We start from the raw sequence: 16,666 nt of genomic DNA, 5'->3' as shown, positions 1-16,666 counted from the left end.
GGCTTGTTGAAATATTCCCCATCCACAGAACAACAGCAGTGAAGGCAGCGGCAGCACAAGGCATCCTTTCTGCCTACCAGGTCTCTGAATCTTGACCTGAAGCAACCGGGAGGGCAGGTACTTCTTATACCGTCCCTGCACTAGCCTTCATCTTTCTGCACAGACTGGGAAGGCAGCAAACTTGTACCAACTTTGATGATGTGCATGTGTGAAAAAGATAGGGAAACTTGTCCACTTGGGTGTGAGAAGATTATTACCTCTCTAATAGCTCCCTGTAGCAATAACTGCATTTCGCTGCTAGCACAGAGCCCATTCCCCATCTCAGTTAAATTGGTAAATCTCAAGCAACTTCACTAAGCTCAGAGTAGAGCTGTGCCCCAGCAGTCTGTGGCCAACCCAGTGACTGGCAGTAGGAGAGTCTAAATCCCATTATTGATTAACTGGGACACTGCCAGTCCCTCAACAATTAGATCTTGAGATGAAGATTCAGATTAGAAGTCAAGATTTGGTTTGGACTTTTTTGTTAGTTTTTTTTTCTTCAGATTTACACAAATGATTATTTGCAGAACTAAGGTCTCACTGGCTAGTTTTCTGGCCTTGCATTTCTCATATTGATCGTAACATAGTCACTTCAGCATTATAAAAGAAAAAGGGCAGTCAGATCTCTGGAGAGAAGTTGTTGGAAGTTTGTATGCTGGCAAAATGCCCAAAACACATGATGAATTACAGCTATGAAAAATGTGTTGGAAGCCTTACCATGCTCTCACAGTTTCCTCTGTGTTCATCTTTGGGCTCCTGTAGCTGATTGAGCATTTTTAGTGTAACAGTCTGAGGAGGCAGAAATGGCCTTCATCAGCATCCCTGGTCAGCCTCAGAGACTTGACACACTTCTGATAGTGATAACGCAAAACATGCCCCTCAATACCACTTCTCCCTAATAGTAGGGCAGAATACCTGTAATAATCTCCTAGAAAGTTATCAATACACCGTTGCTGCTGGGAGTCTGATTGCAAGAGCAAAGACCTCTTCCTAGAATCGAGCTGGTTACTGAATCAATGCACTTGCTTCCTGTAGTATACGCACATATCTCCACTTCTCTGTTTTAATATAGGATACTCAGAATAAGTCTGATTATAATCTTGAAGGTTAAACTGATGCCACTTGAAAAGTTTGTGTTTGAGTGTAGTCTGTGAGTTTGTTTTTACCCCCAAGTTGGACTGCAGTGAGGGGAAAAATATCAGAATAAAATATGTATGACAGCTTTAATGGAATAACAACTGCAGTGGATGTTCTTTGATTATTGTGTGGACCACAGCACCATGAAAATAAAATGCACATACTATCTATTGTTTAAGTTTATAATTTAGGATCAATATATAGTATACAGTGCAACACTCACATATGATACAGAAAACCCAAGAGAATTCTATGATATACAGAGTAAGCACCAGGAAAAAATCCATGCATTTAATTCATGAACACCTCAGTTTCACATATATAGCCAAATGGGTTATCCAAACATTGTGTTTACTAAAGCAGATTTAGCTACATACTCTAAATTCTACCTCATGGGTTGTCTTCCTTCACAGGGACACGTTTCACTAATGTGCCTGTGACTTATCTTTTCTAAGACCTGTTACTGTGATATACAGTAAAATAAGATAAACTTACATTATCACTGTTTCATGCTCCCCTCCCCGATACACGGCTGAATCACACTATCTGGTGAGTGCTCCCCTGAGCCTCTGAAATCAGAGTGGAGAGTACATTGCAAAGAGTGTACCCATCAACTCACCCATCTCAGCATTACATGTTTTCAACCACCAAGCATTTTCAGGAAAAACGAGACAAGGTTTCAAACATTCACATGCATAGTTCACATAAAGAACAGGTGGATGAAGTATCTCACCTCCTTCCTCAAAACCATAAAATAAAATTAGAATTTTAAATTAAAGAAACTGAACCTAACTCTCAAACCTTACATGAACCATAAAAATCAATTCTTGAATCTAGAGCATTTTATTAGGCACAGTTGTGATTAAATGTCCTTTACATGAAAAAGTTAATCTTTCCTCTCCAGTACTTGATGTTCTCCCTACCACCTACCATACATAATTCTAAAACCATGCAAACAGAGTAAAACAATACTAATGAATGCAGCATGCTGAGTAGTTTTAAAATTTAGAGGCTTTCCAAGAGATGAAAGAAGCACTTTGCTATCACTGTTTGAACAAGAGATTTTTGTATGCTGCAAGATATTTATACTGTTCTCCTACAAGGAAGACTTGGAAGACAAAGCATTATATATGGATATTGCTTATGTGTTCATATAGTCTTCTGTCTTTCAGAACTGAAACAAGAAATGAGTAATAAGTTACCTAAATGACAGAGGTGAAGGAACAGGAGAGGAGAAAGCTCAGAAAGAACTATTTGCTACTTTTATGCTGTCATTGCATGTCATACAACAGCTCTCATGTTTCTATCTTATACCTCTTCCTCACTTTATCCAGTTTTGTTTATTATTCTTCTGACAAACAGAAAGTTTTTGGATTTTTGCAGATATGGACTGTGTTGTGGAATCACTTTAGAGGCAACTAACAGGAAACACTCACTTTTACAAATACTAGAATGGGATATTTGCACCAGAAAATATTGGAGGAATAGATATGATGTATTTTTTGTAGCACCTATATGGCTTTTTCAAATACTGGGTGTTCATTTAAGCACTGATTTGCTTTTATAGTTAGTCACGACCTAAACTCTATTGGTTTTTACTGTACAATAAATCACAGCTTTTCAAAAGGCAACAATTGTTAAGACTCTATTCGAGAAAGAGAAGAACTGCATATTAATTAAAAAGAATTCCATATCCCAAATGATAAAATGAGACCATCATCCAAAAGCAGTAAGTTTCCAAGTTTCCAAAGCAATAAAACAAAACTGCACATTGTTGAAGAAGTGACACAGCAAGGCAATGAATATTTAACAAGAGTGGTGAAAGGAATACGTCTGGTCATAAAATAACATCCATCTTTGTAAAATGTCACTAAACCAGTAATAGGAATAGCTTTCAAGTTGTTGTGTCCACACAGAAGAGTACCAGCTCTACTTGTATCTGAGAAAGCCCAAAATGTCATGTGCTACAATGGTGAAACTCCTGAATGCTGTACAGTCTGTTTAAACAGTGTGTGTGCACAAAAAAATCCAGTGGAGAACTTAAAATGACAACAGCACACCATACAAAGACATGTGTATATGGCTATACCTGTTCTGTCACAGGTATACAGATGTACCTTGGAACCTGTCATTCAGCAGGCTCCAAGACACAAACTTCTCCATCACATGCCTTTCTTTTGGCCTTCACTCATCTTTTCTTCAAAGTAACCAGTGATGGGTCCCCAGGCCTTGCTCAAGACTAGAGCCTGATTTTAATCCTTCTCAAGGCATTACCTGAGCTTATCACTGTCAGAAAAACTTTGTAAAGTTTTCAGAAAAGAGGGATTTCCTCTCTCCTTGCTCTACTTCTTTCACTGTTTTGCCTTAGTTCACTTAATACGGAGATTTATCTTCTGCACTGTTTATGTAGGGTAGGGGAAGACCAATGTGAGAGGGCTTTCTTCTTAGTCACTTTTCTTCTATATTAATTAGGTAAAACCTTATTCAAGCATATATTCAAATGTAGTAGCCATCTGTAAGCATAGCCTTGTTTTGATCAACCTCCTGCTCTTTAAAATAAAGCCTTTGTTTGTCTCTTCCCCTTCTTCTTAAATATATTTATCAGTTTATCATTTTAGTCTTGTTTTAGTCTTTTGTTTCTTGGAAGGTCTGTAGGAATCAGCATCTTTTTTCTCAATGACTGTTCATAAGGAAGACAATAAATTGAACATGGACTTTTATTTCTGCTAAAAAGATCATGATCATGGTCTACTCCATCAGTATCTTCAGGAGAGTAATTTGTCATCTGGAGTCACCGAGGAAAACACTATCTTTTCTACTGCTGACAGAGGCATCAGCTTTTCCTTCACACTGAGGCTTTAAAACTTGTCAGTAGTGCCAGGGAATCCCAAGGGTAACTCTGGACTTTATTAGTTTAGATTGAAATCTGATTTGGTTTCAATATAGCAGCAAGAAAGTTCATGGAATCCTATTCACATCTGAAAATTTCACCCCACATGGAGGACACCAGAAGGCTTGCATGGCTAAAAGTTTCAGAGGGAGCAGCCAAGGAAGTGCCTTGTCACCTTGGCCTTGTCCTGACCTCTCCCTGACTGCACCATTTCAGTTTGCTTATTTTTATCATATGGCATGTGGAATTTCCAAATGCAAAATATACTCAACTGTATTATTACAAATCTACAACTATTAACAATTTTTCTCCCACAACATTTCTAATGGAATGCTGAATAGCAGATTTTCTGCTCTTCCAGCCATTTAGTAAAACAATTCTGAATGTGTCTAATTGCACCAGTTAGGCAAAAGGAGTTAATTGTTTGCTGTGCTACCTGTACCACAGGATATGATGTGTTTACTGTGGACAAATCACAGTAAACTGGTTGATAAACCAGCAATTGTCAAATTACTAGTTACACCCTTGTCTGCAGTGAGAGAACAGTAAGTAACAAAGGATTGTCTTGTCCCTGTGCATGATGACAAGGGCTAGTAGAAAAGAAATAAAGTGAAGAAGGAAAACCGCTTCAGATGTCTCTGTATGAATATTAAAAGAAACAGGCTTCTATTGTCAGAACTTATGTCCGTGACGTCTGTGCTTGGGCTGCTTTTCGTGCTTGCACTGAATGTCACAATACAAATGCAGCATAACTCTGATTGCCCAGCACTGTTCATATTCTCTCTATGGGAACAGGGCAGGGATTTTTTCTTTGAATACATAATTTACAGCTTGCTACATCAATTCTGCAAAGTCAATACATATCCTTAGCACAAAGCAGAGAATGAAGGGCATTATGGAGAAAAAGATAGTACATTGACAGAGAAAGACGAATTCCACTCCACAAGCACATTACAGGTTCCATTCATAAGAATAAAAGTACTCTTTTTTTTTCTTCAAATAGGAAGTATTTTTCAAAATACATTTAATATGGTTAAATTTAAAAAGATCTTGTGTGCAGCTTACATGCCACTACCAACAAACTCTCTGTCACTGTATTGTCCTATGATTATCGATTGTGCAAAGAATATCTATTTATTGATTCAAGTCACATATATTTGCAAGGCAAGGTTTGTAGACACAGGTAATATTTTTATTAGACCAACAGATTAGAGTGAAAAGATGGATCAGGCACACAAGCCCTTCACTGAGTAAAATGCAGTCTGTTTTTTTTCCCTAGATACTCAAACTGGCTTCATAAAAGATGTTACTTCTTGCAAACTTAGCTTCTGTTACAATCTTAGATCACTGTGAATGCTACAGTGCTGCTACTTATGTAATTAAAAAATACCTATCTGAGAACCTGGTTACTCCTCTGCATTATTAATAGTGTCTGACAGGTTTTCACTCCTGTACAGGGAATACATTTAGACAAAATCTTCTCCTGACCACCTGAACTAATGAAATTGCAGCCTACACGTGTTGAAAAAGTTAATGGAAAGAATTTTTCAGCCACAGGGTGGCTGTGCTAGTAGTCTGCTAGAAAGCAAACTACCTCTGGACTTGCAGTAGATACACCCTGTGTCTCCTGTGTCTTACTTCCAGAGGTAACAGGTGATTTGCCATCTTTATATTTCCTTGAGATCATCCTGTTGCTGGGTATGGCTTGGAGTCTTCTGAGTGACTTAGGACTAAATAGGGAATAAATGAAAGATACAATAAAGGGTAATATTTAGGATTTTCAATGGGTGCTTACCTTGAGCTTCAGAAACCCAACTCATTTTTAGAGAAACATAGTATCTTTTTCATCTTAAAATCTACTTAATAACTTTAAGTAATTTCATTGCAGTTTAGAAGGATCTCATTAACTGTGCTCCTTCTGTGTTTTTGATGTGTGTTGCTTCTGGACTTTTGTTCTGTTGACAATTAGAGGCAAAGAATTCCAGGATCTATTGAGCAGAGTCACCTGCAAGTCCTATCCACCTGAGGGCGAATGGTCTCACAGTGTGGATACAGGTCGGTGAGGAGTGCAGACATCCCTCTGTGCCTCTGGAGCCTCAGTTGTGGCTCTGAGGGCAAAACTCTGCACCAGAGCAGGTCAGTTTTCTCTGTGCAGGGAACAGAGTCTAGGAAATTGCTGTGGGACAAAAATGGGTGTTTTGGACTTCTCTGCAGAAATGACCCTGGGTGCTTTGACGAATACTCACTGATCTCCTGCAAACAATGTGGTGGAAAAAAATGCCAGACTGTCAACTACATCAATAAAGAGAAGTTTTAGTCTCACCTCATCCCTTCACAATTCCCACTGATAGGCAAAAATTGAACACTTCCTTGAGTCTAGAAGAGAGGAATCTGTTTTGTAGTGTGCTACAGGCATGATCTAGACAAATTGCACCTATGTTTTATTTGAACACATCACAATACAACATAACAAGGCTTTTCAATTACCTCAACAAGCTACCAATACAACTTTATCATTTCAATTTTTCATCCATTTTCTCCAACTCGACATTTCTTTTATATATCACTGTAAATCTCATCAGTCCAGCTCAGGCTAATAAATTTTAGTTACGACATCTCAAGCCTAATGAAAAGGGGAAACTTACAGTGAAGAAAGACAAAGGCGTTAGTTATTGCCTTGGGCCTTGGGCCTCAAGCTCACCCCTCTGAATGGGGCACTGGACCCTCTTAACTCAGGCATGGGTATGGCACAGAGAGAGGCAGAGCTGTCATCTGCAGGGCTGCAGGGTTGGGGTGCCCCCATGAACAGACCTGTGTGTCCCTTTAAGCAAAATTTAGGCAATCGTTTGAAGCACACCATGCTGGGGCACAGTTTTAGTTGGCATAGGTAGAGCTCAAAGACAGACCAGAGCTGTGACTCAGGACTGGGGCATTGTATTTCACCACAGTAACTTTTATGGTCATCTGGCATGCTATTCCTGTCTTCAAGGAGGGGGACAAGTTAAGCAGGAAAACACTAACTTGCCTGTTAGCTGGAAATGCACGAAATTCCAACAGACAGAGCAAAAGAGAACTAATTTTGTATTGTAATTATGTTTTCTAAAAGACAGTGATAAAGCTTAAGGTTTTCAAAGATTTTTCCTTACACAGAAAAGGTAAACGAGATAAAATAATACTGCAGATCAACATACTTATATGTTTATTAATTCTGACTAAAATTTACCATCTGCGACTGAGCATTTTACTAAATAAATCCCAGAAAATACAGATGATTTTAGCTAAAAATCATAATGGCACTGTTTCTTAAGCTCTGTTACTGAAATAGCTACACTGTAAATTAATATTTACAATAAAAGTATGCTCATAAAAGTTCTAAAGCATTTTCTAGTGACAGTCTGTTCAACTATTTAGTGATTCAAAAGCAAGCTCTCCAAGAAAAGCTTCATATCAGTGCAGTACATGAAATATAGAAATATATGAAAAATGACAAAGGCAGTATGTTACTGTTGAGGGGACTCTAACTTGATTGCTTAACTGGTTGAAGTAGCTATTCATAAATGAAATATGTCCTCAGTTTTCCTGGAATAGATAGAGTAAGAGCAGAGTCAACAAAAATGTATCTTCTTTATTTTCCTTTGAAGACATTCCTTTCTCTGGAATATAGTAAAAATCTGCGTTCAGGGCACGTTAGTTAATTCTGAGGCATGCGTGCTCAAGCAGACACATAAGAGGCTAATTTACATCCTTAAAGGCAAGTAAAACTTTGTTTTGAATATGTAAATGTACCTGCCCAGGTTAAGAAGTGGGCTTTCCAGAATACTTGTGTGTGAGCTGGGTTTACAGGTATTAAAAAAAAAAAAATCTGATCTGCTACTACTGTCACTGTAGCTGTCATCACAGCACAATTCAGGCAGAAAACCTTGAGTCACCCATCAGACTAAATCCTATGGACCTTACTCAAGCAAAAAATCTTGTTGATGTCAACAAACATTTTCCCCAAAGAACTTGTACACAATTGAGCCTTTTTTGTACACACATATTTTAGTATCATTGAATATCAGCAACAGAAACAGAACAGGTTTTTTTTCTTTAACTCCGGGATCAAGACATTGGGAAGTGAAAAATAAAAAATGCCCTCCTTTAAATCCAGAGATGGACTAGTTTTATAGTTTTGGTATACCTTGGAAGGGTCTGAGTTTTCTAGGTGAGTAAAGAACTGTTTGAAAAGCAAGTTCCTTTAAAGACAAGTCACAATGCTCAGACACAGGAGCATTAACATCTCAGAATGTTTTTCCCTTTGAAGTAAAATTTTTAATATGGGAAGCATGCATTTAATGTCCAAAGGGTTCAAAATAGCAACTCTTGGTCAATAAAGTTTTACCTTGTGTGCTTTTTTTAGGACCCTGCCCAAAACAAGGTTCATTCTGTCAGAAACATTATGTCCTAGGCCATAATTCCAGCTGTGGTCTGTTTACTGGGAACAACAATTTCAGTTTATATGTCTGGCTACCTCTCTACCATGGACTCCAAGTTTAGAGTTTTAAGGTAAACAAACGATGATAAACTGATAATGGCACAGAGGGTTTCACCCTTAACAGCCCCTTCGGGTCCAAGAGCTGAAGAGAGTTTACCCAGTCACCTTCTGCAGAGGAAGGGTACCTCCTAGAGATAAATCTAAGAGGAGGAAGGAGAACATTTTCAGGAAGCATCTTACTGGTTGTCATAGTCAAAGTCTAGGTGAAAAATCATAAAGAGGAAAGAGTTTCTAGAGAGCTCAACCTACTTTCAAATTCAGCAGACATTTTTAGCAACAATATAGAGGAGATAGATCTGGATATTTTCAAATGGTTTCAGAAATGCTGAAACAGTCTCCAGTCCAAAACAGCCCTGCACATTTGAAGGTAAGACTTGTGTTTATTTGAAAATGAAAGACTGTTGAGAAAGAAAATTAGAAGATTAAAAAATGCCCTTAAAATAAGGCATTCATTTTTAAAGTATCTGTAGAAGAGATATCACTCTTTACTAAACTCTACCAGCTATTAATTTATCATAATGTAAATGATTTAGTTATTGTTTAATGATACAGCACTTTCCACAGGAACTGATCTCTAAATACACTGCTTTACAAAAGGGATATGATACCCTGATAACTATACTTGTGGGAGATGGGGCAAATGTGTGGTTCATGTAAATCCTTTTTGCTCCAATAAAATCAAGAGAATGAGTTTGATTTCTCAACTTTATTAACTGCAAATGATATTATACATAACATATTATCTTAGTCCTTATCTCATATATCTGTGTATGTATATGTCTTGGTAGCTATTTTTGTTTGCTGATGGTATAAACTGATTTTGTGGTCACTGAATTACATTGCTTGAGACAAGTACTTTTAAACTACAGTTTTTGCTGTGCTACCCTCCAGTGCTTTGTACTCTGAAGGCAAACTTCACTAGTCTGCTAGTTGCTAAGTTGGGTAGCAACTATAACACTAGATAAAATGAAGAGACTGTAAGAAAATGCAGAGTACCAAATAACATTACTTAATAAGGTAATTTAGTAAAGTAACCCCAAAACTCCAGCTCCTAAACTGCCTGTAGACATAGTAAAAGCAAATTCAAAATTATTCAAAAGTTTCATACCAAGATAGCTCACCTCCAGTTGTACAGCATTGTAAATATCAAGCACACTACAGAAACTAAAGATCTGAGTAGCATTACAACTCTGCTTGCTTGATTTAGTATTTTTCCTTCTCTCAGATGATTTTCCAAGCGTCTTTCTTCCACACCATAAGGAAACAGCACAAAAGACATTTTCACTCCTAAACCTCTTCAAAATGCGGAGTTTCAGATACAATTTTCCAAGGCTGTGTCAGTCACAGGGTTATTCTTGGTATAGCCACTGGCAATCCCAGTGCAAAGCAGAATGAATTCTGGAGCAAGAAGAAGACCAAGTCAAAGTCTAACTAGGTGGAATCGTTTGTAGGAAAGGATTAATAAATCAAACTGTCGTAGTGCCTGGCACAGAACTGTCTGGGAAGTGGAGAGATACAAGTTAATCTAGGTGAAAGGATTTTATTTTCTTGAATTATACCCTTAAATATCAAGAGTTTCTGATTTTTCACATGTTTTTCTTTCATGTGTTAGCTTTTGGAAATGTAGGGATGTTGTTTTCAGCTATAGTAAATTTACTGCTCCTACACCTACAGCTTTTGCTCAAACCTTACCTATACTGGTTCTATTGCAATTAAACAAAGCAGTGCTTCAACATCAGCGTAACTGTTTTCTGAATCAGTTACCTACATGCAAATTTTTAACTTGCTTTCAATTTCTTCACTGGTTCCATCACATGGTACATGTACTCCAGGCAATTTAAGCTAACTCAGCCAGTTTGTCTCCTGCAACGAAGGCCCCATTTCCTTCAGTGACAATTTATGTTAATGATAATCAGATGCTTTTTTAATTAACAGTGACCTACAAGTATCCTAATACATTTCTCTCTCTCCCTGATGGTATTTTTTTAGAGGACTGTGTCACTCCATTTCATTTGAAACTTGGGGGCTCTTATATTTGTTCAGACAGCACAGGTCCCATAGCCCCTTAATTTTTGCTTTCACAGCGTTTATGTTCATATGTCCCTGTCAGTGTGTGTAGCTCTAAAAACAGTAGCACAGTGGGGGGCTGAGAGGGAGCTGTGTTGTTCCAGCAGTACAAAATTGATCTTCACATGTACACAGCTCTGCAGTTGCTCAAACTGGTTAGACTTATTACACATACCTAAAGTTGCTCTATATTACACATACAGAAGTAGGGTTGCCTAACCCTACTTCTGCCTACCCCTACTGCCTAACCTTGCCAACTTAGGTTAGCAAGGTTATATGCTATCAGTAATGCTCGTGGTGTGGAAGACAACCAGCAAAAACAGGCAGTAGAGACAGCAGAAGTATATACACAAAAGGCTGCAATGTAAGATATAATTCCTTTTATTCTAGGTATAAACTTTTTCAGTGCAGAAGGATACAGATCCTGATCCTGTCTCCTTCACAGAAAAAACCCCCACAAACCAACAACCAAACAACTAGGCTTATAGTTCTAAATTGTTCAGAATTGTTATAGTTTCTTTTCCAGACTACGACGGATTAGTGGGAGGGGGAGACCTTCAGGCCCTGGGTGCCAGCCCATTACCTGGAAGGCAAATGCTCTTCCCCCCTGCCCCCGCCATGTGGCCTGATAACCCCGTAAGGAGCTCACAGACCACTAGGGAGGGAAGGATGAAAGAGGAAGTTTATTGTGGGGATAGGGGTTTATAAGGCTTTTAGGAGGGTCAAAGGGGAACCAATTACAAGTTCAGGGGCACACAGAAAAACCAATCAGATAAAGAGTCAAACAGCCAATAGGAAGGGGTTAACAAAGGCCAATGAGAAACACCTCAGGACATCTTCCCAGGACACTCCTGTATGGGAGACAAGTCCCTCACAGGGGGTGTCGGGAAAAGGGAGCAATGACTTTGCAAAAAAGCAAAAGCCATTTTGAAACCTGTTTAAACCACATTAAAACCTTCTGTTTCTATAATATTTGAGCGGTTTTCTTTTTCTTCACTAGTCCATCTCTGACAGGACTTCTTCCATCCTACATATGGCAAATCCATTGCCACACCAGACCCTTTTGTTCTGCACTTCTTGTCAAGGCTGTTGCTGCATAAGACACAGTGCAGGCAACTGCCTAGGACAGAAGACTTCAGAAGGCAGCAAAAAATGTACCCATATCTCAGCTGTCCCATGTCTGGCATGTTAATACAAATCTGCTTTCCCCTTTGAATTCTACTAATACTGTAGAACTGTGATCAGTGATGGCTGAGGCACTGTGCACTTTGGGATCCCTGCCTTCTTTGTCACAAATGCAACAGCTTCCTACAGAGGGCAGGAAGTACATCTGGCTAATGCAGCTGGGACTTGGACGTCTGCTACAGGGGAGAAATATCTAGCAAGCTGTTGACATATTTTTGTGTGGTCTGATTGTAACCTGATCACATATCTAGAAGCATTGGAGTCTCTTGAAAACAGTTTTTCCAGTTGATGCTCTTTCCAAGCCATGGCTATGTGGATGCAACAGTTTTCCTTCAGTAGGACTGGAAGGGATGTGAGCTCATTCATGTCCTAAGGCCCTTTCTAAGGGAGACAGAATTAAAATGCTGATAACTCCAAATTTGAGTGAGGTGAATTTCTTCTCAGACGCATGTATCCTTACTCTAGCCTGTAGAGTATACTCAGTATTGGTTTTAAGGTTTTGGACTGCTGTTTTGTTAATTGGGGCTCTTTCAACACAACCCCTTTAAATTAACCTACAATAATAAAGGTTGCAGTTGATGTCATTCAATCCTTACATGTCACTATAATAGAAAAACCTACCTTAGCAAAGAGATTTTGTACTATTTCTAGACAGCCATCAGGCTCTGTAGGCAGCAGAAAGATGACTTTTATAGCTGGAGCTGATGCATTGTTTTAGGTACAGGGAATTTTTTTAACCCAGCTGGGAGCTGATAAGTACCTAATCTGGATCACAGGAGCCAAAGACACACTCAGGAGAAAGGATCAGCATATCCTTGAAGTCTGAAGCTGAAATACAGCGTATGTGGGGAGTGTGTGTGTGTTTAGTGGGGGGATATTTTGTAGTCATTGGCACTAGTGAGCATCCAAGCTTAGTTGATGATTCAGATAGCACCCCAAGGTTTTATCCCATTTTGACAAATTCAGCAGTATCCTACACAGACTAGTGATGATGTTATGATGTTTTTTTCTTTTAATTTGCCTTGATGATCATGGAACAACTTGCATAATTTGTGAATTTTCAGATATGACTCTTCTGTTTTCTTTCCTAAAGGAAAGGTACACAAAAACAGACTTAATGTACCAGTCTGACAGTAATTTTATATGAAACATATCAGAAACTCAGATTATTGACAATTGGCTATAATTGAAACAGAATTACTGCAGCTATTTCCTGATACTAAGACTCAGGAGAAGGTATGAAGAATCAGAGAAGGGGCAATGAGAGAACCGTAAAGACTGAAGATTAAGGACTTCATAGTGTCAAAAGGATGCACTAGCTGATATATTATCATTTATTCTGAGTAGATTGTTATCTAATGAGTAGACCACAAATTGTTATTTTATCTTAAGATAATCGAAAATATCCAAGAAATACTATATATTTTGTCAAATCAGAATAAATTACTTAGTTTTCACTTGCTTTCTGCCAGATTTTATATAAAATAAAGCTATTCCTGAAGAAAGAGCTGGGTCCTAGACACCTTCTGGGAATTTTGATATTTCTTTCCTGACACCACATTTTCCTGCCAGCCTGCAGGATAGGTGTTGCTGATGGGAAAGGAGGGGAAGATGATAATGGGCAGGCAGTTCTCAGAACCAAAGAAAGAAATCCAACAAATTGCACTCCAACTGAGACATGACAGGACATTGGCTAGTAATAGATATGCCTACTATCTGCCTACTGTATTAACCTTCTCCATTTGCCTGCATTTAGCCCTGGAGGTAAATAGAGAGGAAGACATTGGAATGAAAGCTGCCAGAAGCCTTTTTTCCTTGAATCAGGCAACATTGCAAGGCACACAAAGGCCTGAAATATTTATACACGGAATGTGTTCTGTGGATTTTCCTTAAGCCTATTTTTCATCCTACACAATGTGCAAACTTTTGCTTCAGCTCCGTTAATAGCCAAACACCTGTTTTGGCTGACACAAGTGTTTGAGTTCTGTTTTGACAAAAGGTGCCAGACTGAATGTACTAGATAAAAATGTCCTTAATGCATTTACACTCCTGCAGTTGCAAACAGATCTGGTACAGACGTCAAAACCATGTTTCAGTTCACTCTGTAGGAATACGAGTGTTTATTCACTTCTTAAGTTCTTTCATGCCTCAAATAAGTGAGGACTAGTCTAACCTAACTACAGGTTAAGATTGATTTCCTGAACATCGGCATTTCATTGAGCTGAAATGTCAATTCATGGCCATCACAATGACATTGGCAGTTGGTTTTTTTGTTGCAATAATAAAGTTTATTAAGGATACTAAAAGCTGCAGATTAAATTGAGCTAGGCAGGTAAATATTATGCATCAATGTGAAGATATATGAATGTGAAGAAAATTTATACGATTCACTTGATACAGCACAGTGAAAGTAAGATATTAACTTTGCCCTCCTCCTTTCTTGCTTTCTCCCTCCCTTCCCTTAGACTAGACTATTTCAGTTGGAAGGAACCTGCAATGATCATCTGGTCCAATTGCCTCACCAATTCAGTGCTTACCAAGCTGAAGCATGCTATTAAGGGCATTGTCCAAGTGCTTCTTCAACACTGACAGGCTTGGGGCATCTACCACCTGTGCAGGAAGCCCGTTCCAGTGTTTTACCACCCCCTTGATAAAGAAATGCTTCCTTATGTCCAGTCTAAATTTCCCCTGGCACAGCTTTGAACCATTCCCATGTGTCCCATCACTAGATATCAGGGGCACTTCCCCTCCTTTCTGCCTATCTTCATTCCTGCCTACCTGTCTTCCTGCCTTGCTAAACAGCCAGGTTGACTGAGGGGCTTGTACCATTTATGATCTTGCCTTCCATAAAAACCCTGAAACCTCCAGTGTTTGTCACACCTGCAACACAAAATTTCTACTTTACCTGATCTGCTATACACAGGCTTTAATGAGAAACTTTGGAACTGGAATATTTTCTTTCCCTTCCTCGTGACAAACAAAAATAAATCATACCAGTATATACATCAGCCTTTTTCCTTCTGCACTTGTAGAAATTTTTGCAAATTAGAGCTCCTTGGAAGTGTTACTGTCCTTTTCATTTAAAAGAAAAAGCAGCATATTTAGCATTAGAATAGTAGCATTCTTTTGTAGAGATCAATTTGCAGGTAGGTGCCAATTTGTAGGATTTGATCCTCAATGGGCATTCCAAAATATCCTTTCCCCTTTTGCACAACTAAGAAAAATGTATTTGGCATTTGCATTGTTGTATTGTCTTTTGTTTTTGTTTTTTTTTTTTTCTCTTTTTAAATCTTACAGGCATCACTGGATGCTTTCCAAGCACTCTTACCAAGGTATATTTCCCTGTTCACAAATAACATATGGGCCTACAAGACTAAGGAAATTGTAGGGAGAAAGTGACATGCAAAAGGCAGAAAAATTGGATATTATTATACCTTCCTTAATGATCACTGGATCTCACTTCCAGAGTAATTTTATCTGTAATCCACTGCCTTCATGTGCTGATGTAAACATACAAAAGACAAGGGTAATTTATTGTATACCAATTCCCATGCAGTAAACATTATTCATGGTTTGGTGGCATGCTCCTCCCTTGGGAAATATTATCTAGTTTTGCTTTGAGGTTCCTGCAATTAACACATCTCTGATGATTTCTGGGTTTTTTTTGCACGAATAGGCAGGAGGAGCAACATAAGAATTCTCTAAGGTCTGCTCTCAACCTCTGCAGTTTGCAATGTGTCTTACTAGGAGGACAAATTAAGTCATCCTTGACTGAGGAGTTGTCCTCGTCATTGTCAACTGAACAGTGCTCCCAGCTGTTCAGTCTTTCCATGGGAACAGTCATCCTGCCAGGGCTATCGGACAATAAAAGTCTTTCTTTTTCTCTTGGTTTAGCTCGATTCCCCATCCAGTTCTGCTTTTGTTTGTAGTTACAGTGGTTGCCACAATATCATCAGGGGGAAACCGATATAGAGAAGGCACATTCTCCTCTGAATTCCCTAATCTTTGAATAGGAATAAGCAAAAAAATTTGCCATTCCTGAAGTTTCTGTGCATTTCAAGTTCTGGGTAAACACCCTGAGGAACTAGAACTCTACATGTTCTTCCACACACCCAACAATCAATAGGAGGAGAGAGATTGCAACCCTCCACATCACATTTATACCTGGCATCCTGAGGATCACAGGATTAGGAGCAAGCAAGACACCTATAAATGTTGCTTCCAATTTTGGAGGTCTTAGGGGTCAAACAGTTGCCTCTAGATTAACATGTGTGACTTACAAAGCATCTCCATGTTTTTACTGTGATTTTTTCCCCTCTTTTCTGGTTATCATGTTATGAAGTTTGTCACTTCCACAATATGAACCTTATATTACCTCTCCCCAGCTCTCCTGTCTGAGGTCTGTGGGGTCTGAATGTGCTTCAGTATATAGCACAGCTGTATGAAAGACTGAGTCGCTTCACTGGTAGAGCGCTCCCAGGGACCTGCAGAAAAATACTGGGTTTCCTCTTGTGGAAACTACCCCATGAGTTTGGGTACTGAGAGGGCTGAAAATGTTGGATAACTGAGCTGAGGACAGCTGTAGGTGTTACAGTTGATTCTGATCAAAATTGTTGAGATTTACATCCCTGTGTCTGAGGAGTAAAACCCATCTATTCCTGCAGTGAGAAGTAGCTGATGGGCACTCTGCTCTCAAGGAGGTCATGGACTCACATGGGATGGCACAGAGATGTATTGTTGCACATTTCTGAGGGCAGGACAAAGCTTTCTGCAAAGTGCTTCATGTTAATTTTTTTGGGCAACTCCTTTAAGGA

The sequence above is a fragment of the Corapipo altera genome, unplaced genomic scaffold (assembly GCF_003945725.1).
Source record: "Corapipo altera isolate COAL_440 unplaced genomic scaffold, ASM394572v1 66, whole genome shotgun sequence".
In the NCBI taxonomy this organism is placed as follows: Eukaryota; Metazoa; Chordata; class Aves; order Passeriformes; family Pipridae; genus Corapipo; species Corapipo altera.
This window is presented reverse-complemented; position numbering follows the sequence as displayed.